Here is a 25,355-nt window from a genome sequence, read left to right as displayed (position 1 = left end):
CTGTTACAACAATGGGCAACGCAACGATATCGGCAACGCAACGTAGGCTATTCGTTCTGCGCATGTCATCCACGGCCTACCTCAAATTCTTTATCTTATAATATCATTTCATGATGTGAGGGATCTGCTCTTATAGCACTGTTCAATAAGCAAATTAAGTTCCGCCTTCTCACTAACAAGAAGAAAGGCCACGTAGTTCCTTGCAAACTAAAGCACACAACCACAATTGGACGTGACATGGGCCATTAGAAGCAACAGCGAACTCCTCTGATTGCAAAGAAAAGAAAATCTCCAGAATTGCTTTATTGGTCTTGCACCACCGCGAGACGCCCCGGTCTACATGAAAGGACCAAGAAAAAAAAGCGAAACAAGATGTTAGTCTGGAGAAACCAGAACGCCGACACAAGATGAGGACAAATCAAAGTCAATTGGCCGCCGTAGCTGAATTCGGATCGGGTGGAGCAACGCCGGCGCAACCAGTGAGTGCCGACCGGGGCCGCATCACTTGACGCACAATGACGGCATTAGCATACGCGCACGCATGGCCGGCACACGTTCATCGTCCTTGAGCAGCAATCTGGTTGCGACAGCTGGTCTATTCCAGGAGGGACCCCGTCGCCAAGAGGGAAGTCCCCCGCTGGAACCCTGCGGCTTCCAGTGAAGGCATAGAGACGTACGGAGAACGAACTGCTAGTGATCTCTAAACCGGGAAGACAAATCCAGCGTGAGCCAACTGCAGACGATCGGCCATCTTTCACCAACCAGTCTACGTCTGCTTCCTCCTGTTCGTCGTCTGCTGTTCGTCTGTTTCCCAATGCCAACTACTTGTCGAGGTCTGCGCGCAGCAGACCTCTTCGAAGAGTGAATCTCCTGGCGAGCCCAGTCCTCATATTCTTCCCGTGTTCGTGACACGGAGCCAAGCCAAGGACGAAGCTCGTTGCGGTATCTGGGTCGGGCATCCTTTTCCCTCGAGAGGAAGAACACGTGGCTCGCCCTCTTATACGAAAATTGATGGGACTCGATTGGCCGGCGCCGGAGACAGCGGCGCTGCTGGAAACAACAGAGAATCGACTCAAGCGACGAACCTTCGGCGACCTTCGCTGGGAGCGCCTTGCAATGAAGCACCCCAGCGTTTCCGCGGGCTTTTTCCACGGAAGATGCTTTATCCACCCTGAAGGTTGTGTCTGGTTGAGGCGACGCAATATATACATACGGGACCAGCTGCCTCTTTTCGAAGACTGACAGAAATGCGGGGTGATCCTTGAATTCTTCAACTCTTAACTTGACCGCTGAGTACACGTTCGAGCACAGAAGCGCTAACGCAGTGAGAAATGATTTGATGAAAAAAAAAACGTCATCACTGTTGCTATTGGTCGAATTGAGTCACCTGTAAGGCTCAATGCATTTTCCGAACGTTCTCCACCGACCGCAGTCTTCTGCCAGCTGTTAATTTTCTCGTCCAATTATAATGTGTATCCAGCTGGTTGTATGTCACACGAAAAGCATGACAGCACGCCACGAACTGCCCCCTTCGTGGGGTCCACAAACAAACGTACTTCTATCAGACGAGGAACGGATCAGACTGTTGATAGCGCGGACAGTGAAATCTCGCGCGAAGAACGTAGCCCGACCTCCCGAGTAACGCATACGTTAGCGCACGGGAGTAACCGGACACCCCTGGGCTCGCCTCCGCCCAACGTGGGGCCAGCCACGATTTCTCGAGTCTTTCCTTCTCCCCTTCTTCGCACTCTTCCTCATTTGCTTCACTCTCTCTCTCTTCTAGGCCAAGGCAGTGAGAGTAAACACCGCCACCTTCTAGGAAGACCAGACAGAAAGGCAGGCGGCGCAAGCGAGGCAGTTCGAAAGCGCCAACCCTGCCACCCAAAAGACAACGTGTCGAGCGCGCGGAACCGAATGCCCACCCACGATCTCCTCTTCATCCCGCTTCCCTTTGAAGACCTGGTCGCCCGCGGCCACGGTGTGGTGCACAGAAGCCCGCCGCGCACCTCTGCTGCTCAGTCCAAGCAGCAAGCGAGTGTGTGCGTGTGTGTTTGTGTGACCACCGCACACCGGGTCGTCGTCTGCAACACGAGCAGACGGCGCCGGAGACAGACAGATGGGACACAAGGTTCAACGTCCTCGTGCTAGTCACTGCACCCCTCCCCTTCCCTCCACATCCCACCATCGCGTGCCGACGCCCGGAAAGAAGTAAGAAAAAGTCAGACGGAGGGGGTTTAACGGTAAGCCGCGGCTATAAATACAAATCCCCCTAGTGGGCGTCTAGATGCTTCTCGCGTTCCGCAGTGCGGGAGCTGGCGCGTGCCAGAAGGCAGGGGACGGAAGCGCGGCGCGCGTTTATGTGCGTCGCAAGAAGGTGACACTGTGACAGTTTGAGAATCACGTATATGCTATCAAACACAGACAACCTTCATTAAAGGGTGGGTTAGACAGCCTGGAGAAGAATTCGCAGGTTTCTCGTAGAACGCTGCTTTGCCTTCCTTCATGACGCGTCCCTTTTCGGTCGGCAAGACGTACGCAGTTATGTCAACAAAAGTCGTTAAAAGCCGGTTTTATTCTTGTGTGCCGTCGTCCGTGGATGTTTCAAGGTGGTTCTGCGCAGAAAGTTTATAGACACTGTGTATAATTTAGAGTGAAGCATCGATTCCCTTCAGTGGCCTGCCTGGTTAAATTTTTTTGCATGAACGACCTCATACACTCTTGAGCAGAATTACATCCCTTGGGTCGTATCTTGCCATGCAACGATAATCGTCATCTGTCTTGTCCGCACTTCCTCTCTTTAACGCTGCGAGCCCGGTACCTCCAAGTCACAAACGGCATGCGCGTTATCAGTATGACAGAGCATTCTCGACAGGAAAGTAGCGAGCGCAGCGTTTTCAAGAGAGAAAACGCAAGCAGAGAACCTTTACACTGATCTCTGATTCAGTGTAACTCCGAAATGTCACTCGCTTCTTATTAATTTTTGTGTGCGGTGTGTGCGTGTCTGTGTGAATAGCACTGCGCCTGAACAAATTAAGCGTCAGCTATTCCCATCGTTAAGCCTACAATACCGTCTAAAAGGTCGACGCGGCAAAGCTGACTTCGCAAATGCTTAGCATTCGCAGCCACGGCTGCCAGTGAGGATAGAGTTCGCAAGTGTAATGCCATAGCATTAGACTACGAGGTATACTCACCGGTCTCCATCACAATGCCGTAGCATCAAGCACGTAAATCAATGCCGGGGGCAAGCGGATCTTCATTAGCATGTGGGCAATGTGCTTCTTCGCGAGTATTTCAATGCGGTTTTTTTTGGCGTCGTCCTATCTTGGAGGCAATGTAAACAAACGCGTCGGTGGACCAGTCCTATTGTACTGATGTGCTATCGCATTACAGCGGCTCAGGTCTAGCCACAGCATTGTCCATGAGTTGTTTTATTGACAAAGTTTGGTTAAAGCAAGATTTAAAACTCGTTGGAATTAGGTAAATACACACTGCAAAAGCAAATTAAAATAACTACGCAATGCTTCATTCGAATGCACTAAGATATGCGCTAAATAAACGCACAATCCGTTAGATAAAAGCAGCAAATTCGCTAAATTGGCAATACTGAGAAAAAGTCATGCCACTGAGATGCCTCACGGAGACACGTCTCAGTGTGCTGGCTTACAGAATAAATAAATCGATTTTTATCGCCGCCAACTGTTGCATGTCGAATCGCAATCATGTACCGTGCTGATGAAAACAATTCCCGGCCTATATAGATGTCTTCCCCAGCGCCGTTTCCGTGTGCTTCCTGGAAGGTGGCAGCACCGCATGGTTTACTGTGACACAGCGTAGAGGCGCTGCAATGAGACCTATCTCTCTGGCTCTCTCTCCAAGCACTCCGCGCTAATAAATTTGCTGTCTCCAACCTTTTAGATGCCTACACTTCCATCATCTTGCTCTGATTGATTGATTGATTGATTGATTGATTGATTGATTGATTGATTGATTGATTGATTGATTGATTGATTGATTGATTGATTGATTTTAAAAGGGACACTAGAGCAATATATGAAGCTGGATCGATATATTCGTCATGTTTAAGCCTATTACCGTTTTCCTTGCGCCAACGTGCATCTTGGTTGCGTAGAAAATCGCCTCCAAAAGTCCCGCTGCTGCTTCTCAATCCGAACCGCCCGCATCGAAACGGACGAGTTGACGCGACCTTCACGTGCCCTCCCTCTAAGCCACTCTCTGTGAATTCAACAGTGCTGACGCCGCATATGGTGGGTACTATATAGTCCGTCACAGATGGCGCCACTCCGATTTTCGTTGTTTTCCCTGCTTACTAAAGGTCTGTTCCCGCTACGGATGACGAATTCGCAAATACAGAAGCGCACTCTATCAATCTAATTCGGCTTAAGGCTTTCCTTTACTGTCTCTACATACTACAACGTTCCAGAGCAGCTCTCGGGCTGTGACAGACATCCCAATGGTGTACCTCCACGTTAATTTTAACTACGTGTGGTTCTTTATCGAGCAACTAAATGGACGTATACGAGCGTTCGGACATTCCGCCCCCATTGGAATCACTGCCGCTGCCACGGTTGGAAGTCGAACCCGCGACCTCTTGTGCGCAGCAGCAGGACGCCGAATACACTGAGCCATCGCGGAGGATACGGCGTCCCCCATAACCCACTGCGTTATATACTTTCGATCGGAAACGTAGGAAACGTTTCAAATGAAATACCCTAAGGTAGCAACATGCCCTGCGCTAGCCGATTTACGTCAACATAGTGAGGGGAGAATCTCCCCGTGTAACAATGTGGTTAGCGAACAACTATAGGCACAAGTGGCTCACGTTTCCTTGCGTGCAGTACCGCAGAAGAATCGGGTTGTCGCGAGTACAGAGAGACGGTAGCAGCGTTCGAGCAATTCGAAAAAAATGAAAAAAAAGAAAGAAAGAAAGAATGGCAGCTGGTTCGCATTTTTCGTCACAAGGAAGCGGTGCTTTCGGTGAAGCGGGGTAGCGCCCGCTACAGGATGTTTCGAATAATAAATTGGCACGTGTGCGCTGTGTTCGCGTTTAGAATGCCTTGGTCTTCCCATTCTTTAGCTATATATTTTTTTTGCCCTCTTTCCTATGGAGTTTGTATAGGCACGTGTAGCATGTTCCCGAGTGACGCATCCTCTCTCTATGACAATCTGAGTTTCCTCGAATCGCGGATGTGCGTTCTAGGTGAACTAATATATGATTTCTTTTTTTATTATTCTTGCTGAACTGGGAGGAGGAGGCGATACGAGGGGCCTGATTTCTTTTTTTTAAGAAGGCGTTTCGATCTACACACTGCGTCAAGCTCAAAGATGACAAAAAAAAATATAGTTATGCAAAGGGTTTAAGAAAAAAAAAAGCCTTTAGCTCGGGCTCTCCTATCTAAATGCATGGAAACAGAGAAATCACTGTTCTCGGCAACGCACTGAGCCGACTTTGACCAGTTTTGCTGCATTTAAAAGAACAAGTTAAAATCTAGTAACTGCAAGCATCACATTTTCAATGTATGCCATCAGTTGTTTGAGCTTTTCTTTTAAGTTACGCAAACTGCCCCTAATAATACATCTAAAGCGGACAATGTTTGCGCACTATAAAGAACTCTGACATGTACCATTATTTGCGAGTAAAAACTTTGAAAAAACCCTCGTAAACATCAACAGTTTCGCGTCAACTGTAAATTCATACATCAAATTTATCCGCCTTACATTCTGTAGCCGATGCCGTTTACAGAACTGCGGCATATGTTTTATTGTGCAGAGTTGCGGATTTTTACGGTGATCTACCCGATTCGCCTTACATGCTGCAAAGAATGCATTGGTCAGACAGGACGTTGTATTATTGAGCGACTACGTGAACATCGTCAAATCTGTCAGACAATTACAAGGAGCAGGTGTTCTTGCGGCGCATTGCAAGACACGCTCATGCGCATAGCTATTCGATGAGAGTGATATGCTCGCATATGAAGGTGACATCTCGGACCTATCTTAGAATGCGGCTGTGCCAATGGGAGCCAATATTTGGAACATGACATGAAGAACATTGGAAGCTGTACAGAAAAACAGCCGGGAGATCCCACGCCCGACGATGTCATGCGAAAAAGTGTGCGGCGAGCCTACCAAGTTAACGAAACGACCGTGAGAACACCAGGACGTAGGCGGCTGTTTCATGAGCCACATGACACGCACGCCATGACATTCATGTTATGGCCTATAATTTGCGTTCGTCATACACTCTTCTCATACTATGCCAATTTTGGTACATACCAAGTTAATGAAACGACCATGAGAGATGTTGGCCAACAATTTCCTCGCATGTAAAAGATAACTTTGCGCCAGTGGGAGCTGAACCCACAACCTCCGCAGATAACTGTCGCCGTAACGCAGTTGTTAGTGCAACGCGCCCGTAATGTGGATGTTGTGGGCTAGGGTCCCACAAGCAGCAAGTTATCTTTACGTCTACCTTCAATGCCCCTTCCTTTATTTTTTTCATTTCAATTTCGACCGCAGCGAATTTCCACGATGCTTTTCTGGCTACATTTTCTGTTGCCTTGACATGGTCATGATTAACAAAAACTGAGCCCCTCGATTTCCCTTCTTCTGTCGTTCATGTATATATATATATATATATATATATATATCGGTCCTCTAAGTGGCAGGCCGTGTGTGGAGTAGGCTTCTGAAAAACACTTTGTAATGATGTGGTGAGGGCAATGTAAATCATGTATGCGGGGCCTCAAAGAGGTGCCTATCGCGTTTCTCTCGCATTTGGCGCTAAATCACCACTGCAGTTTTTTTTCTACGAGCTTTTTCTCCGCAGCGTGGCAGCAGCGTCGTGCGACCCCAGAAAACTTGCGCTCACACGTGTTCGGCGCGCAAACTCGCAAAATATTTTGTATCGTCCACTCTGGGTGCAAGTTCTTTACGTATGCAAATATAAGAAAGACTCAACGGGCCCCAGATATCACGTTCGTAACACTCATTCTTCATTTCGTAACAAAATCTTGCTTAGAAGAGTTATCAACTGCGGAGAAAAAGTCGGTGACATCTATAGGAAGCCCTAGATTAACCGATCAACGCGACGTCCCATTTCGTTCGTTCGTTCGTTCACCACAAAGATGCAAGATCCTCAGGGACTGCGTGTCTTCGTCGCTGGTCTGTGCGGTATACTTAACCGTCTTTCGAAGCTAAGTGCTACGGCCAGAGGGACGCCCAATACTTCTGCTTGCCTGAGTAACGTTTGTGCACTGTAATAGTGTTCGTGACAAAGCAGCACACGTGTGCACACACACAAAGAAAAAGATAGAAAGAGAAAAAAACGCCATTTACGTGTTATATTTAGAAGTGGAAGGGGGGGGGGGGGGGAGGTTACGTGTCGAAACTATTTGAGTTGAGTTCGTTCATTCTCTTTCCTTTCGACATGGGCGAATTCGTCGGATAGAAATTGAATAGGACTAGGTATAGTATCGGATGGAATATCGAGTGGTGAAATGCACACGCGTATACGTACTTACAGGAAGAATATTTATTTCTGTTTAATTCGGCAGCATGGCTTAATTTACTGTCCAGTGCAAAAATACAGCTATTAGGGACGAATAATCAGTTTTAAACGAAATATTATTAATTGTCATGTGAGAACTGCACGAATACCCTCTGCAAAGGTTCAAGCTTACCTGAGTTAATGAAAACATTATCGCTCAAATATGCAGAAGAGGGAATGTGCAGAACATCTTTGACGCCTTGTTCCAAGCAAGCGTATCAAGCAATAATGGCTGCTGTATGAAATGGAGCTTTACAAAAACGCTAAGTAAATGGTTGCCGAGAAGCGATTAGAAGCTGTGGAAAAAGAGTGGGCTTGTCTGCCGTAACGAAGGGTAAAAGGGCCCCTTGCAAGGAAAACATCACTTGTCGCATAGAGTAAAAGATAAAAACGCTACGTCACCACAGACTTCCAAAAAACATTATATCACGGACATCACATTAGACTCACAGGTCGTCTCGTAGGCCTTTCGCCGAGAAACCGAAAACAAAACTCGCATTATATCCATTTTGTTTCTGCGTTCCTTTCAAAATGTTTGCGCACGTTGCACTTCCCATAATGCGCGATACCTTGTTTAGCCGACGGTGAACAGCAACAAGACTTTAACAGAGTCGGTTGTTGCGAAATATCTGGTTTGATTCGAATATTAGAAAGTGCAGTGCGGTTCCTTTTTGCATAACAGTTATAGTTAGTCTGTAATACTATTCAATTCCAATTTTGAACTTCGAATATTCCCCCACTCTCTGCTTCGTTTATATCGAGTGAGTCGCATCGCACGGTAAGTTGCACTCATTGTATGCACTTACGCAGATACAAACCTGCGCTGCATATGCGTGTCTGCGAGTGAACAAGTTTATCTTTAAGTCACGTTTCCACGTCGTGACTGTGCGTGGTCGCTACTCTATAGACACTGCCACGATACACCCATACCGTCAAGCGAATACTGCCAATGGCGGCGTTCTGAGCGAATCAGAGGGAGGAGGGGAAAGAGAAAAGTAGAAGGCAGGGAGGTTAACCAGAATAACGTCCGGTTGGCTACCCTACACCGGGGGAATGGGAAAGGGGAAAACAAAGATCACAGGGAGAGAGAGGAGGGAAGGAAAGAAGGAAATTGCGAATCAGAGAATCAGCGAATCAGAGAATCAGCGAATCAGAGAGGCCGTAGCAGCCTTCTGAGCCAATCAGAGCTGACGAGATGGCGAGTTTGAGAATACGGTGCGAGAGACGAGCGCACTCCCTCCGCGATAAAACGGACGGCCTCAATATTTCGGCGCCGTCCTCTTATCAAGGAGTGACCGCGCTTGTCGCTTTCAGAACAGCGTTTCCTCCTCCCCCATCCTATCAAAACGAGAACAGATCGGAGGGGAGTCTTTATCACCGTCTATCTGAAACGCGTGCTCTCATATTATATAGCACAGGGTTAGTATGTCAATGCACATGGAACAGGTTAACCACGAACACCAACTAGGTACATACGTAACGCGCAGTTGATGATCATGTATTAAACAATGGCTCAAACTCACTGTGGGACATAAATAAACGTAAAAGAGAATATGATAGGAACTCATCATAAATAAAATTTAAGGAAATGTGTAATAGAGTAGTCGGTCTTGCATTAATAGGAGCAAATGAAAAGAACTTGGAAAAAATAATAATACCTAATCTAAATAAAAGGGCATAGATTAAGGGTGAATAAGATTTCGAACTCAATTATTTATATTGCTGATACTCATTAGTTGCTCGCATATTAAGATTAGTCATTTGTCTGAACAGTTTTTAAAGGCGAAACTTTCTTCACTGTAAAAGAAAATTTTGAGTTTTCTTAGGACCTGTGCTTGTACAGTTTAAAAGGTTCTGTTAAACATTCGCTTCCTTTATCCCCCCCCCCCCCGCCAAAAAAAAAGGAAAGAAAAGAGAGCAATTGCGCCCACCACGCTCTTCTGCACAACAAAGCCATCCGATATAGCGGGCCTTGATCTCTGCATATCGCCGCCTGTAGCTCTTGCTGGCCGCGCTCGAGTTCCCCCCCCCCCCCCCCCAAAAAAATTAATTTCCAGGAGACGTTGTTATACATACACACGCACACCCGAAAAACCTTAGGCCATAAAAACTGCCAGCGCCTCCTTCACCCTTTCGCGAGTCCTAGCTCGTTGAGATATAAAACTCGCACTGAAGAGCCCGGCGCAACCAACACAAGCAGAGCTGAATACCAACGCCAAACTCTTCTTACGCAGCACACTCAGCTCCTTTTCTCTCTCTCTCCCTCAGCTCCTTTCTGTTTCTCGCACAGATAAACAAAGGCGAAGCAAGACAACTTTTGGCAGTTCACCAAGCCGCACTCGCACTTGTATGTGTGCTCGCGGAGGGCATTAAAAACAGCAAAAAGTGTCTCTCTCTCAAGGAGGCACGAAGTCTTCGAGTCAAAGAGAGAGAGAGTGTGTGTAGAAGGGGGGGAGGAGTGGGTTCATTGTAAACAGCCAATTTTAACCGAACCGGGCGGCTAGCTAGGTTGGGGGGGAGAGCTACGCAACCCGAAACCGAGAGAAAGTCCAGAAAGGGGAGGTGGCCCTGTGCGGCGCCGCGTTCTCTCCGAAATAGCACGCGACAGAGTGTCTCTGTCTGCCCCCGCAACTTGCGCGCGAGTCGGTTTTGAGCAAAGAAGACCACGCGCCGTCAAAAAAAAAAAAATAATAATAAGAAAGAAATAGCGGGATGCGGCGCCCTAAACGTCGCGACGATGATGCCAAAATAGGTGTCCGCGCAAGTTCCCCGACCACGCGGACGACAACGTATGTGCCACTTGGAGCGCGCCGGCATTGCCGAAGAGGTCTATAATAGACAGACGGTTCCTGCAACCTCTTAGCCGTGGGTGACCCCTTGATCCGTTGACTCGGCATTCTGGGACCCCTTCGTGCGGGGCTTTTTTTTTTGCGTTTTTTGCGAGATAAATCGTCCACCAAAAGCGAGACGCTGCGCTAAAAAAACGGGTTAGGTGTCAATCTAATCTAATTTAATTCAATCCAATCATATCCATCCATCCCATTGCATTGCATCCACCCATTCTCCCATTCCATCCACCCATCCATCCATACATCCCATTCCATCCATTCCATCCCATTCCATCCATTCACCGATACACGTACGTTTTATCATCCAGTCTCTATGCAAGTATTGCAGTGACGTCATCATCACCATCGATATCAGTGTGCGATCGATGAAATTAGTGATGTTCCATGACCAAAAAATGCATGAAGTTGTATCACGTCAGGAAGTCCGGTTCGACAACGACCCTTTTCCTTGCTTTTTTTCAGCCTGCTCTGATCCACAGCATAATCATAAAACATCCACTTGGGTAAAATGCCTCGCCGTGTACTTCGCCCACATCTACGCTACGCCATTCTCGTTAAAAGCGCACCTGATGAAATTAACTGTGCCTTCGGAACCTCTTCGGAAACTCTTCGGAGATCTATATGCCACAATCTAAACCGCGCCTATAGCTAGGTACATGAGAAAGCACGCTTCACACAACCTCCTTGACGGTGCCTTTCAACCCTTCTTCGAGGAAACGCTTCTTTTCTCTTTCACGTGCGCATTCGCGGGTACCAGGCCTATGTCCGAGTAAATACGGTACTCTTTCTCTCTTTCGCGCGCACGCACAAACAAGCAAACGTTACACAGTTCGTCGACAACGCCACGGCCGGGTCGGCGGGCTGACCCGGTCACTGGAGCGCTCCTTAACTATAACGGCAGTAAACGGCCGAGGATGCGACCTCGAAAGAAAATCGTTCGCCGCGAAGGAGGAACTGGGACGTGGCTGTAAATGCGAGCACCTTACGACCGTCGCATTTGGAGGCTCTCATTCCAGTTACGGCGGCTTTGAGAGGTGCTTAGACGTACTATAGAGGCGCGCTACTATACGTACTATATCGTCTTGTCCTAGACGTGTACTATGTCGGCGAGCAAGACGTAAACTTTGCGGCAACATAAACCGAATGTAAACAAAGTGCGAGTGTTGCTTGCAGCGCTTGTTCGCCCCGGCTTTTCGCAATCATTCTTTTTTAACACCTGTGCACCTATTAGACGGTGCACATGTACGAGGGAGCAAAAAAAACTAGACGGCTTTCTTGCTTAAATGACACCGCATTTCACACTGTTTTTCGGTCTTTATAGAAGCAGGAAGTCATATGATTAGTAAATAAATGTCTTCTTTTCTTGCAATTCTATATGGAAAGGAAAGAATATAACTAAATAACGCAAAACTGGATGTTAATTGAAAACCGTGCCTCACCTTATTTGAACTGTTGACTCCGTGTTGCGCTTTGAAATATTACGCAAGCCATCTTTCTGCGCTGTTACGTTTGTTGCAGTTGACAATGTTTATTCAACTGATGAATGATCTCATTCTTTAACTGTTGGCAAAGTGAAATGACCATGGACGGGAAGACGCAACACAATGGCGCGCTTATATTTTTAGGCCCCGTAGGAAACGTTCACACAAACGACAGTAACGCGACGTCACTGACACGGAACTGCGTATATCGACGGGTGGCGCAAATTTTTTGTTACGAAAGCGAAAAGGAGGGCCTCTTACTTAATTTCCAGTTTCGGTGAGATGTAAACATCAAAACAGTCATGCAATCGTCTAACCGACAAATCAAACCAAAGAAGCAAACAAAAACACAAAAATAAAACAATGCCCGATACGTGCTCGTTTCCTTTTGTCGACGACATAACCAACGCACCAGTCACTGGCGTCGTCGGAAAACAACAGCGAAAAAAGCGTCAACAACATCCGACCCGACGTCCGTCAACAACATCCGTCAACAACATGCGACCCGACGTGTTAACGACTGTATTTTGTCTTTACCACCACGAAAGAACGCCAGCTTGACCAAACCAGGCTACAACTCAGTGTTCGTCAAGAGAAAAGCGTTCTATCGTTCCCAAGGCCCCCCGACTCCCCTCTCGCTCAATTTTTTTCCTCTCTCCCAACCACCACTCCCACTATAAATCGCTAACGCAACCAGACGTAACCACAGCGGTAACGTCATCCTCAACCTTTCCCCCTTCCCTCCACACTCTTTCCGTAGGTTTTAGCTACCCGTGTTTTATACACAACACGCCTATGTTACGTCCCGATCGATGCCGTTTGACTGGCGGGCACACCTCTCGGTGCTGGGCGAAAAACAAGGCAGGCAATGAGCGATGCTACGTTATACAAAAGGTTCACGATTCGCGCCCTTTCAATATACACAAACTGCGCACCGAGTCAGTTCCTTCTCACCTCCCAGAGTATTGCGCATCCGTGGTCGCAAGCACACGTCGCTCTCCACTATTCAGTTCTTCCTTTCGACAACGGAGACAGTAACACTGGTTGGCTCATGCCCAACGCGCCTTTTTCTTCAGCGCGCGTTAGGTAACAACAGTACGCTATAACCAGCCCGGAATGAAAAGCGGTCAGAGCGAAAGCAGCGAACGAACTCTGCATACTCACGTCTTCCTCCTCCGCCTTCCAAAAACAACGGGACCGGTCCGTCTCGCAGGCGCGTCGTGTTCACGGGCTTTGAGGTGCGGTCTCGCCGCACAGCTCGTCCCAACGACGGGACAACAACAGCGCAGCGCCTCGGCAACGCAACAACCGGCGGAGTCGCAAAACGCGCACAGCGACGCAGCAGTGCCTCCGTCGTAGCCGCGCGCGTGGCAGCGAGCCCCCTTCTCTCTGCGGCGCCGGCGAGCTTCAACGCGGAAGCCGCTGCAACAAAGCAACAACGCTCCACTGCCGCCTCCGCTGCCACTAGCACCGCTGGTGAACCGCGGGATTCGGTCCAACAGTGTCGTTCCTCTTCGAAGCGGCTCGGCTCGCTGCCGAATCTCTCGTGACACACTGCGGTACGGAGAGAAGCGGCGCGATTCCTTCTTTTCTCTGCGCCTTTTGCAGGGTCCAACCGGTTTAGAGTGAAAACGCCGATGAGACGAAAAGGTGCTGCCTTTGCTGCTGCTGTGGTGAGCGCCTCGCAGGAACAAGCGAGCTTCCCAGTCTCTGTCCGCGGCAGTAGCAGACGATGCACCGGCAGGCCAGTAGCAGACGACGACGGCGACCAGACGGAAGAGAGACGGGTCGACCTGGCCGGAGCCGAATCCAAACAACGGGAACCAAACCCCACGCACCCCGATGCTACCGGCGCCGCGCTCTAGGCACGCTCTCCCTCTCACCCTCTCAAGCCCAAGAACACGCGTACACACACAAACCAACGAACGCAAGGCTTGCAGTATCGCCCGTCCAGCCTAGCCGCACGCGGACACCCTTTCCCCCGGTCTCGAAACGCCCTCCCCTTCTTCACCGCATCCTCCTCACCGACTCCGGGGTCGGTTCCCAGCAAACGCCAAGCGGGGGTAGCGACGCGGAATCGAGGGATGGGGGGGGGAGGGTGGAAGGAGCATCATTACGTCAACGAGGAAATGATAATAATAATAATAAAAAAAGGGGGCGGATTGGGGAAGACCGGGTGATTGTGCTTTGCAGTTGAGTATTACTTGCTCTTTATTTTGTTTCTTCCCCGCTTTTCTTTCGTGATCTTTTTTTTTTTTTTTTTTTGCTATCATCGCCGCCAAAGACGACGCTTTTTGTTCGCGGGCAAATCCGGCACGATCGGTGTTCGCGAAGTGTTCGCCCCTGCTTTTTCTGCCGCGGCACGCGCACAACTCTCCTTCTGAATTACTCTTTTTTTTTTTTTTTTCCTGTCGGTGGCCGTCTCTGGGGCCTGGTGGAGAAGCTCCGTACACGGAGCCAGCGGCAGATTGTGGCACGCGCCAGCAGTGAACACCGGGCATCCTGTGTTGTTCCCCCTCCCTTGGCACTGAGATCCTCCTAGTGTTCGCTGTCTGCCGGCAAAAACACTAAAAAATAACATCCCCAACAGCTGCACCACGGTGGTCGGGAGAGAACGGCCGTCTTCGTAGGTTCGGCCATTTTGTTTCTCATCATAGCCTTCCAGAGACTCGCTCTGTACGAGGTCGCTGCTAGAGAAACATGTGAGGGTGTGCGTGATTAAAAAAAAAATTAATTATAGTTGCAAGTATGCCAGTCATATGTAGCAATTAACGACAGCTTTGCGAACAGCTTACAGGATAGCCTTAACGATAAGCCAGACAGAGTAGGATTTGATCAGACTCTCACGTATGCTTCATTGCAAAGAAATGATATTGCATAATAATAATAATAATAATAATAATAATAATAATAATAATAATAATAATAATAATAAATCAAGCAGTCTAATAAAACTGTTTATTAATCTGCAATTCCTTGAAGGTCGCCCTGTGTGAAATGCGAATATGTGTCAGTGCAGTTAAGAAGTCCTATTACAGATAAAGATAAATTGGTATTGCGATGAAAGAAGCATTAACTAAGCTATTCATTCCTTAATTCAAAGGTCACGAAGGAAATTTTTTTTTCTTCCGTGGGTTTGCTATGCACTATGAGGCTGCCCCTTCAAATAGGACTGTTTACTGCGCTGCGAAATGTCAAAAAGAAAGAAAACAAAAAAGAGAACAAGGAAAATAAAGATTGAAGAATAAAAGGGCTCTTAGCGAGACCAGTTGACAGTTAGCCATTTGTCAGTGCTCTACGCGAGGTGGGTTCGTTTGTTGGTGAAACTGCACACAACATGAACCCTTTCAAGCTGCCTCTGGCATCCTACCGAATTCACTTCCACCAGCACACCCTCTGGCGGCGATTGAGATGTCATTGGCGCACCGTTACCCTACCCGTATATACCAGTTCGCCTCTCCCACATTTTCGTCCCCTTTCTCTTTCTCTCAACGCAGATCTCTTCCTCTCATACGCTTTCGTCGCCAGCAGGCCGAATTACTCCCTTCTCCTCTGCCGCTGCTCCCTCCCCGCACTTCCTCCACGCTTCCTCTCATCGGCGGACTTCCCTTTCCTGCTTCCCTCCCTCCCAGCCCTTCTCCGACGCTTCGTTTTGTTCTGATTAGTTTCTTTCCAATCCCAAGCTACAAAAAAAAGAACGAAAAAGAAAAAGGAAATTGCAAGCGGCAGTAGGCGTAGCTGCTCTTGAAAAGGCACGCGTGAAATGGTAGGGAGAGAAGGCCGGGCATATGTGTGTGCGTGTGCGTGTGTGTGTGTGTGTGTGTGTGTGTGTGTGTGTGTGTGTGTGTGTGTGTGTGTGTGTGTGTGTGTGTGTGTGTGTGTGTGTGTGTGTGTGTGTGTGTGTGTGTGTGTGTGTGTGTGTGTGTGTGTGTGTGTGTGTGTGTGTGTGTGTGTGTGTGTGTGTGTGTGTGTGTGTGTGTGTGTGTGTGTGTGTGTGTGTGTGTGTGTGTGTGTGTGTGTGTGTGTGTGTGTGTGTGTGTGTGTGTGTGTGTGTGTGTGTGTGTGTGTGTGTGTGTGTGTGTGTGTGTGTGTGTGTGTGTGTGTGTGTGTGTGTGTGTGTGTGTGTGTGTGTGTGTGTGTGTGTGTGTGTGTGTGTGTGTGTGTGTGTGTGTGTGTGTGTGTGTGTGTGCGTGCGTGCGTGCGTGCGTGCGTGCGTGCGTGCGTGCGTGCGTGCGTGCGTGCGTGCGTGCGTGCGTGCGTGCGTGCGTGCGTGCGTGCGTGCGTGCGTGCGTGCGTGCGTGCGTGCGTGCGTGCGTGCGTGCGTGCGTGCGTGCGTGCGTGCGTGCGTGCGTGCGTGCGTGCGTGCGTGCGTGTGTGCGTGTGTGTGTGTGTGTGTGTGTGTGTGTGTGTGTGTGTGTGTGTGTGTGTGTGTGTGTGTGTGTGTGTAGAGCGGAGAGGGTTTGGAGCGCGTATGATTGCTGCAGATAGCGGAAGGGGGAGGTCCCATCCGACGTCACTTCCGGCCCGATAGCATAACGCTTCAAGGTAAACTCCGCTGTCCGCTTGCTTGGTTTACTGCCTCGTTTATTGATGTGACTGTTCTTGCCATTATTGTTGTTGTTGTAACTGTTCCCTCACAAATAAACAAAATAGTGTGGGAGTGGCAAGGGGAGGGGGCGACGGAGGGGTAGGTGTTCGAGACGGGAACCGCCGTTCTTAGAGATGGAAGCTGCTAAAACGAGTCGTTTTTTTTTTTTTTTTTCAGCTTTTAGGAAGTAGTCTCGAGCGAAGCTAACCCGATTTCTCCCCCCCCCCCCCCCCCCCCGAAGCACACTTGTTCCATTTGTGTCATCCATGTTTTCGCTTCCTCTGGGAACTCGCTGCTCCTGAAACCTTCGCACGTTAATCGGAGAGATAGTCCGAACGCCATCGCTTTAAGGTTCCTGACAGAGCTCAAGTTGTCATCTTGCTTTAACAAATGCATTACATCTCTCACTCTCTCTCTCTTTTGCCACAGTGCAGAACTAGTTCTGGATGTAAGAGGTGTCTACCATACTATATGCGTCTGTTGCGTTAGTAACATCGAAAGCAATTCAGAAAGTTCTACACATCAACGCTACGTTTCGGATATGATGCACATTCCAGCGAAGTGCTTCGGTTTAGCCTTGACAAGTGTGTTTGTTCAGCGTGCGCCCAAACTACCAAGTTCTCGTGTACCGCCCGAGCCCGAGTGCTATAATGGCCGCAGAGTGTCCGTCAGTTGAAGCAGGGACCTTAGCTGATTATCGTAGCGATACCACAACGCTAATAGCCCACTGAGTGCCTACACCAGCAATTTTTGTTAAGTGGGGAAAAAAAAAGCACCGTTCGGAGAAAACGCGCCGAGGCCAAACAGCAGCTTGGATTTCGGGAAGTCATTTGTAGCACCGGCGATTTCGGCGGATGAAATGCTACTCCCCCCCATTCCTTTCTTTCTCTCTTCGTTCCTACTTCGTCTTTTTTTTTTTCATTTTGAGGGAATTATGTGTGCTCTGTAGAGTGCTTAATGACGAAGTGCTCTAAAGGAAGGTTGAATGTGCTAAAAAAAAAAAAAAAAAAAAAGCTGCTCTACGTTACGCGCGAGAGATGTGGGATGACATGGGAAGCTTTTGGTTTTCAGAAGGTAAAAGCGGGGAGCAGTTAGCCTTTCCTAATAAGTACGTATAAAAAGGTAAGTGACCGTTTCCTTAACTTCCCTGTCGCGGACTATGCGGAAAGCGCTGTCTCTACTTAGGTACTTTCTTTTTCTTTCCCTTTTTTTAGAGATATTCCGGGCTTATGAAGTTTAAAGCACACAGTTGACAGAGCTACAGGCCAGATGCCCAAGAGACTAGTGAGGTCACATGTTTAGTATTTCGCCTAGTTTCTTCAAATCTCGGAAAAGAAAACCCACGTGAAAGATAATGTCATGAAAAAAAAAAATTCGTTCGGTTATACCTGAGCGCGCCCTCTACGGTCTGTGAAATAAAACTTATACCACAAAACAAGTAGTTAGAGAATAAGCTGAACGAAAGTTAGCTAATTCGCTAACTGATTACACTTTGAGATATACACCGAGAGAGCCCTTGCTCAGATTGCCTGGCAGTCGCGGGCTGAACTCAGCAAGTGCAGTAAGGATTATGACCGTTACAAAGCCTTACTGGACTGCTTGGACACTTTCATATATCTTTAGCGGGCATTAAGGCAGGCTTCATTGAAGGTAAAAAAGAATGCCGCAATTACAAGGTACAAATATGCCACAGAAGAAACCTTCTAAAGAAGAAAGAAACAAACAAACCATGTGCACTGGTATCAAACACCTTTCGTTTTTTTTTTTTCGTTTTTCACCAAGCTAGACTCAAGTTACGTGAAAGATTCGGTACAAACGACTGCTAAATCGATGTAGGTATTGTCTGGTCATCACATCTCATATGACTATTCGTTCAGCGATTTAGCGTTGCGCAGTAGAGGCCGGTGATATACTCGCCGCCAACGTTTCCAATACAACTTCATTCGAGGGCTCATAGAAATAGGGAAGCACATGATGGAACGCATAGATTGTGACACATTTAGGAAATAACTTGAAATTTCCGGGGGAAAGGAAAGGTCACCACTATATAGCGACACAGTGACACTATACTGTGTAACACGGCCACTATATCCGGCTAAAAAAGCTGAAACAGTGCGTACACTTCTAAAGGTCTACGCAGTGCTACTATGCACTACATCAAACTGAGTGTACTTCACGATCTCCCTCGGGCCCGCTTGCGTAAAAAAAAAATAATAACAATAACCCCGATTCGAGTTATATCCGTTCGCAAACCTGCTACAAATCGCGTACACGACCTTCATGCCGTGCAGATGCATGGAGATTAGCACGTAGTGCTGACTTATGGTAATTATAGCGTGCTACGTTGAGCGAAGTTTCCTGCTTGTTTGTTGCACTTCCGCCAAGAAAAGCTGCGCGGCGACTGCGGACTGGAATCCACTGTAATCGCGCGAACGATCTAATCGCACTGATGCGAAAGAACGACGCGCGGCGTCAAACAAGGCAAAGATAAAGTAGCTTTTGTTCTTCGTTTTATTTTATTTTATTCTGATACCGCGTTGACGGCAACGATGCCGGTTATGTTTATGCATGTAGGGATGCTAATTGCAGCGAAAGTGCTTTTCGTGCTCTCCGCCACTTCACACCATGCACTGCGACACGCCTCAAGGAATTTATTTCCTAAATTAGAATAAACGTATACAATAATAAGACTTGTACACTTGTATTCTACGCCTCTTTTTTGCATAGGCATGTGAAATTTCATAGTAATTGAGGGCAATTTTGGTTCTGCGGGTTACGGGAAATCGTAGGACGATGCTCTCGAGAATGGCAGTCGAGATTGAAAAAAAGTGTTCCCTAAATAATAAAGGGAAACAAAATTAACTTTTTTTACCTTCTTTGCAATTTGTGCTTTATGTCCGACTATCTAGCCTATTTTATAACACTCTCTTAGTCGTAATACGATGATACAAACTTGCGCAAATGACTCTACGTTTAACAATTTCGCCGGGGACACGGAATTGTAACAAAATATGGTTTTGATAAGCTGAAAAACGCATTCAGAAATCGAAGGTTAAACCCTACACAGTTCCGTAAATGTCAACCGAATAACTTAACTATAATGAAATTAGATTTCTGAGGAACAACTAACTCCCTTTAAGCAATGAATGAATTACTTAAACGCAAGACAATGACAGCATTTTCTTTCACTCCCGCGTTTTCTCGCTTTTACTGCGAGCGCCATTACGAGCTAGCAACCCGGTTTGCTGTGTCTGTCCTTTTCGTTACGTCATCACCGTCCCTCAGGCCATATTCTCGGCTTCAGCCTCAACGGAGGCCGAACCCACAAAGCTTTCCGTTTGTAATCGTTCTTTGCCATTGGCCCGGCGGCCTCGCTAATATTATGTCCTGCATCAGGATATATAGTCCAGTATTTCGCTCTTACAAAACAGATCTATCGTAAGAGCTTTCTTTGCGGATATGTGCGCATGTGTTGAACAGACAAAATGTGTCATGAAACAAACATTCACAGAGCATGCCCTTTATCTTAAATTTTCTCGGACTTTGAAACATTAAACGTGCAAAACAATATCAGTGGTCAAACCTCAAAATGACGTAATTCTACTGGCGCGGCTCCTTACGACTGGCTTAGTGGCGCCCGTGCAGTTGTCATTACAAGGCCTACACACGGCGTGTTAAAGCGTTTAAAGGGACACTAAAGCGAAACAATAAATCAGTTTAGACTAATGAAGCATTGTTTGAGAACCCTGCAGGCAGTAATTTAAAAAAAAATTGTTTGATTATTAGTGAGGAAATGAAGGTCCAAGTATCAGTATTTGAATTTCGCGCCGAAACCCCGCCACCGCCACGTCAGTGTGACGTCAGGGATTCCAAAGTATGTTTTCGCATTTGGGCCGCGTTGGCTGAGTAAAGGTTCCCGAAACTTGCCGTGTTTAATAATTGGTTCCTTTAGAACACAATGTAGTCAACCTGTACCGCTATATATAATTAGTAGACCCTAGAAGATGCCATCAAAATTCAAGACGTCACAGCCCCCAGGTGCGGGAACTCAAGTAGGCGTCGCCACCCGTATTTCGTTCTTGGAACTTTTTCTGGCTTACCAAACGTCTTATCGTTGTAAGAGTGGTGTTTTTGGTGTTGTAGAACGGTAATTTACTGATGCAGAAGAAATCATTTTTCGCTTTAGTGTCCCTTTAAGTGCGCCAGAAATATTACCGCACAAGCGTATATCGCGTCCGCGTTAGTCAGACCCGCGTGTAGTTGAACTGTAACCGTAAAGCCTCGCTATTACAGTCAGTGCTTCGTCCTTCGGGTGAACGTGCTTTTTCTTTTCTTTCTTTAAAAAACCTTGCAGACGTACCCGGTCAGAGCCTCGTGATGTCGCATGAAGTGATTGACCCTAACTTTGAGTTACACCATCGTCTGGACGCGATTTGTGTCGTTTTTTTTTTTTTTTCGTTCGACAACAACACTCCGCGTCTGCCCGAATCCGCTGCCATAACCTAGAAAACTGCAGTAGATTCAAGACGCTCATTCCGGAAGCAGAAGGCATTCAAAGCCGAGATCCTCCGCGTAAAGCGCCAGTGAGACGTCTCGCATCGCATACGCCGCGAGCGCCGTCTGGCTAGAAGATTAAGCGTAATCCTCGCTCTTGGAGGTTGACCGACGTAACAGAACAGCCTGACGCGTATCTGAGGGAAGACGGGCGTTATGTGGGCGTCGCGAGCTTCTCTTTCGCGGCAATATAAACATGAGCTCGTTTCCCGTCAATGGGACAAAAAACAAGAAACCGCCCCCTTTACGCAACAGCTTCCTGCATCGCCTTCTGCTGTACACGCTGCAGTTCGGTGCAGTGCTACGGACGCCGCAAGCGTTGTTCGCCCAATCCAGACTGCGAGAAAACCGAGCTATAGTCACCCCCGCACAACTGTATCCACGCGCGAAACACAGTGAAGAAGTGTCAACTTCTGTGGTAATGAAAACGTCTTTAAATCAGGAGTACCTCGAGGCCTATGAATGGAATGGGGGACAGTATATACAGTACTTCTCGTAACATATCGGGTAGTCTAACTTGACTTCCCGGATGATGGAGAGGAGGGTGCGACACGACGGACTATTTAGACATTTTCTGTGCAGGCCGTTTTGGTCTCGATGGCTGGCAAACATGCTGATAAAGGTTCAGCTGCATGGCGACGCCGAGTAGCGCCACCTGGTGGTATCCAGACGAGTTCATACTGTCTTCCAAGGCGTGCGTTCTCGCCGGAAGTTGATGAGCCAGCGGACGCACTAACAACCTCCGGTGTAGATGAACGAGTTGGAAAGACGTGCACTTTTTTCTGTCTGCATCTAGACGACTTGATCAGCACAGAACAAGCAATTTTTCTTCATTGGTTATTAGCGTTGACAATATCGTACCGCGTTTGAAGAGCATATACGAAACGGACGTAGTACACTTGCTCGCTCGTAGGGCGCGCTACATGCAATTGACGACGCGAACTACAAACAACAGTTGAGGCTCATATCAACGGATAAGAGAGAGAGATAGAGAGAGAGGACTTGCGGTTTGGGTGCACTTAGGCAAATCATTCGCACGAGGGCGAACGATACGCAGTATCGAAGCGACACTGAAATGCACAACATGCGCAAAACGATATTATCATGGATCTCGTTCGATCGGATAACTTGTCCACCTCTATAGGCCCCGGGCGCGGGATGACTTTGGACCAGTAGCGCCTTCATGTGGCGACGCCACTAATGTACTGGCACGTGATGGTTGGGCCAACCTCGGTAGGCGCTGCCGCCAGCTACGTTGATTTATATGTTCTGTCGTTTTTAAAGCGAAGGTTTCTTTGCCTCTTCTCCAGACTTTCTGGGCGCTGCTACTGCTGCGGTCTGGCTCGCGCACGCCGCTGAGTTTCTTGCAACACCATCAGATGGCACTCGCCGCCGCGGTACCTTAATTGCTTTTCACAATTTGCGTGTATGGCAAGTGCTGCGCTTGCTTGCCTATGCGAAAAAAATACAGATGCTGGTCTGTGCAGGCCACGTGCTTGGCTGTGATAGTGCAAACACTAGAACCATCCATAGCCTGAAGAGAGCGCATAGAGCTGGCGTCTTAATAGCTTGCTGGCCACGTATGTACAATGAGCACTTAAACACGTGCCAGTAAAATAGCTCCAAAGCGTGCACTCAGCATCGAGGACACCCAGGCCCGAAAGAAGCATCGCGCGTGACAGGAGCGTCTTCGCTACGCAGCGAAACGTGGTGCAGACTGCTGCTGCCACGATGCGATGTGCCATGTGCGGCAATGATAATGCTCAACTATCGCAGATATTGTGAACAACGACGCGCAACAACGCCTCAAGCAAACACGTCTCCCTGTGTGTTCGGTGGACTACGCGGAGAAACAGCAGTGGTGCACGCAAGGTAACGCTTAACATCAACTGGCCACTTTCGTGTAGAACTAAGCGCTCCAGAAATTACACATTCGTTGCCACGTCACCGCTAATTATCGTTAATCAAGGCAAAGAGCATACAAAGCTTCGCTTACATCGATTCCGACAATACGTGGGATCCGCGAACTTGTGGTTTTGCGTTGCCTAAATACCCCGTGAAACCAAATGGGACCAAACGTGCAGCGTTTTTGGGTGCGCGAACAGTTACTGAAAAAAAAAGAAAAACCGAAGCTGGTTAAGCAATTCACTTCGATCGTCTTTCATCGCTGCCTTCCCAGATAGAACGGCGGGAAGACTGTAGGCAACAGCACGTATAGCGCACAGCAATCGGAACGCGATGCTCGAAGCATGTGGTCGCCGGAGCTTTTTGCACCGACTGCAAGCGGCGTAGACACCTTGCTGATGCATCCTGGTATACAGTGAGAGCGACAACCTCGGTGACGCATTGTGACTGCATTTGGTCCCATTACGATTACACAGAGCTCAGCTGCGGTGAAAAAGAAAAGAAAAGATGGCAGCCGCGCACTCCGAGTATTGCGTTTCAATCGCTGGGCGCTGTACATTTCCAACGCTGCTTTGCTATAGCCTAGTAGTTCTAACATTAATAAAGGAGCCGTTCGTACGCAGGAGCTTCGTGTCCCATGGAAACTGTCCCATGGTTCCTGTCTTGGCATCCGCAGCTGGGACGGCTCCAGAGCTTGTGCTACGAAAGCGAACACTCCGATTTGTACTCGCCATTTTGCCGTCTTATTAGTGCATCAGCCCTCCTTTTAGGGCATATTTTCCTTCCTAGCGCTTCCCCAACCATAGTTGCGTCCAGCACATGACTGTTTGCTGTGCATCGACGGCGAACGAAAACGCCCCGCCATTTTCACACTTGCCGCCACCGACGGCTCTCGTCGCGCTGTGTAAAATGGACCATGACTGAAGATTGGGCTAGCTTCTAAGACATTAAGAATGACGAAGCATTGCAAAGACAAAAATTGTCACAACGGACAGAGAACGGGAACTTACCGACACATGTGTGATCAGCGAAGCAGCTCAAGAAGCAAAAACAGACATACGTTCCCCCCTCCCCCCGTTGTTTTTTGTCGAAAATTTTGGAGCGCAGCTTTTAGGCGCCCGTTCCTGCGTTGAGCGTCGGGGTAACCGAGCGAACGAGCACATAGAATGAAAGAGGGAACGCGGAGCGCGGCGGAGCATGAAAGGCGGCGAGAGCGAAGAGAACGCAAGGAGGAAAGCGGATAAGGAGGGTGCAGCGGAACCATGACGAGGGTATGGCGAAAGCGTGAGAAGAAAAGTGTAGTGCCGTGCAAGAATGTCTCCGCTGCGACGACCGCTGCAAGATGGCGTCAGATTAGCGCGCCGTTGTCAATTCACCGATGACATGAGGAGAGCACGCCCACCAATACCATGTATGGAAACGAAGAGCTGCATGAGCGGAGGTCTGTCTGCGGCGGCTGCTGTGAGTCGCGCTAACGCGACACCCACGCGCTGCCTCTCGCGATCTCCCGATTAGCGAGGCAGTCGCGCCACATTTCGGTCTGCTTGCAGTGTGCCGCGCCAGATTGTTCGCGCCAGCCAATACCTGTATATCGCGAAATGAAAACACGCATACATTTCGCATTGGGGTGTATCGTAATCGTCGGCGAATTTTTTTACTCAAGAAAGAAACAGTACAGCCTGGCCCGAACCCGAAGGTGGCACACAGTCTCGCAGCGTCTTGTAGCGTTCTGCTACGACGAAAGGACTGGGGAAGGAGAGGCGAGCTCGAAGGCGTGGTAACACAACGTCCTAAAGCGTCAGCTGCCATGAGGCGAGAATGGGACAAACTGACACGCTCTCGCTGGTGACGCAACGAAGTCATTGATTCTAGTGGCCGAATGGAAGCTATACAGCGCACACAAGTGCTCGTGGTGTGTGAGACGTAAGGCACACAGTCGAACGCCTTTATAACGAAATGCTTGGGGCATGGTCATTCCGTTGTACAGGCATAGCGGTGTTCAACATCGCGGAGATGTGCATGCGGCGTCAGAGTTTGACCCCATGGTGGTTACGCGCGCGAAGGATTCCACTATTGGCGCCGAACAGTTCACAAGCATGCCTACGTGCTATCGCTCATAACCACTGCAGTCACTCTGGTAATCTTCGTAGTGTTCTGAAAAAATACTTCGTCCTCCTATGATTAACGAGAAAAAGCAAAGCAGTTTTTTGAAATGCTTCAGTTGCAACGAAAGCCTCTTAGCTCATATCATCCACGAAAAGCCGTTACAGACTACAAATGCGATGTTGAAGGTCTTATTTGTCAGCAACGCCCTTTTTTTTTTTGAGAGCGGAAAAAAGGAAGGACACCTACACCTCATTTGCAAGAAAAATCGCATTAAGTAAATGTCACCGTGTAGCTGTGATACTTGC

At 48.3% G+C, this 25,355-nt stretch overlaps 1 protein-coding gene across 3 annotated transcripts in view; it reads right to left on the bottom strand.

Annotated features, from left to right (window-relative positions):
• The window catches only part of LOC126548330 (cationic amino acid transporter 4-like), a 146,680-nt gene that overhangs the window by 57,626 nt on the left and 63,699 nt on the right, over window positions 1–25,355 (bottom strand). The window contains exon 1 of one of the 3 annotated variants that reach the window (XM_050196493.3): window positions 13,062–14,804. The exons of the other annotated variants lie outside the window; for them this stretch is intronic. The gene's annotated coding sequence lies outside the window, so the exon portion shown is untranslated. Of the gene's footprint in view, window positions 1–13,061; window positions 14,805–25,355 lie in introns of those variants that run through there. 3 annotated transcript variants of the gene reach the window in all.

Source organism: Dermacentor andersoni, chromosome 3 (assembly GCF_023375885.2).
Source record: "Dermacentor andersoni chromosome 3, qqDerAnde1_hic_scaffold, whole genome shotgun sequence".
Taxonomy (NCBI): domain Eukaryota; kingdom Metazoa; phylum Arthropoda; class Arachnida; order Ixodida; family Ixodidae; genus Dermacentor; species Dermacentor andersoni.
The sequence above is the reverse complement of the archived record's forward strand: the minus strand, read 5'-3'. Positions and strand labels throughout refer to the sequence as shown.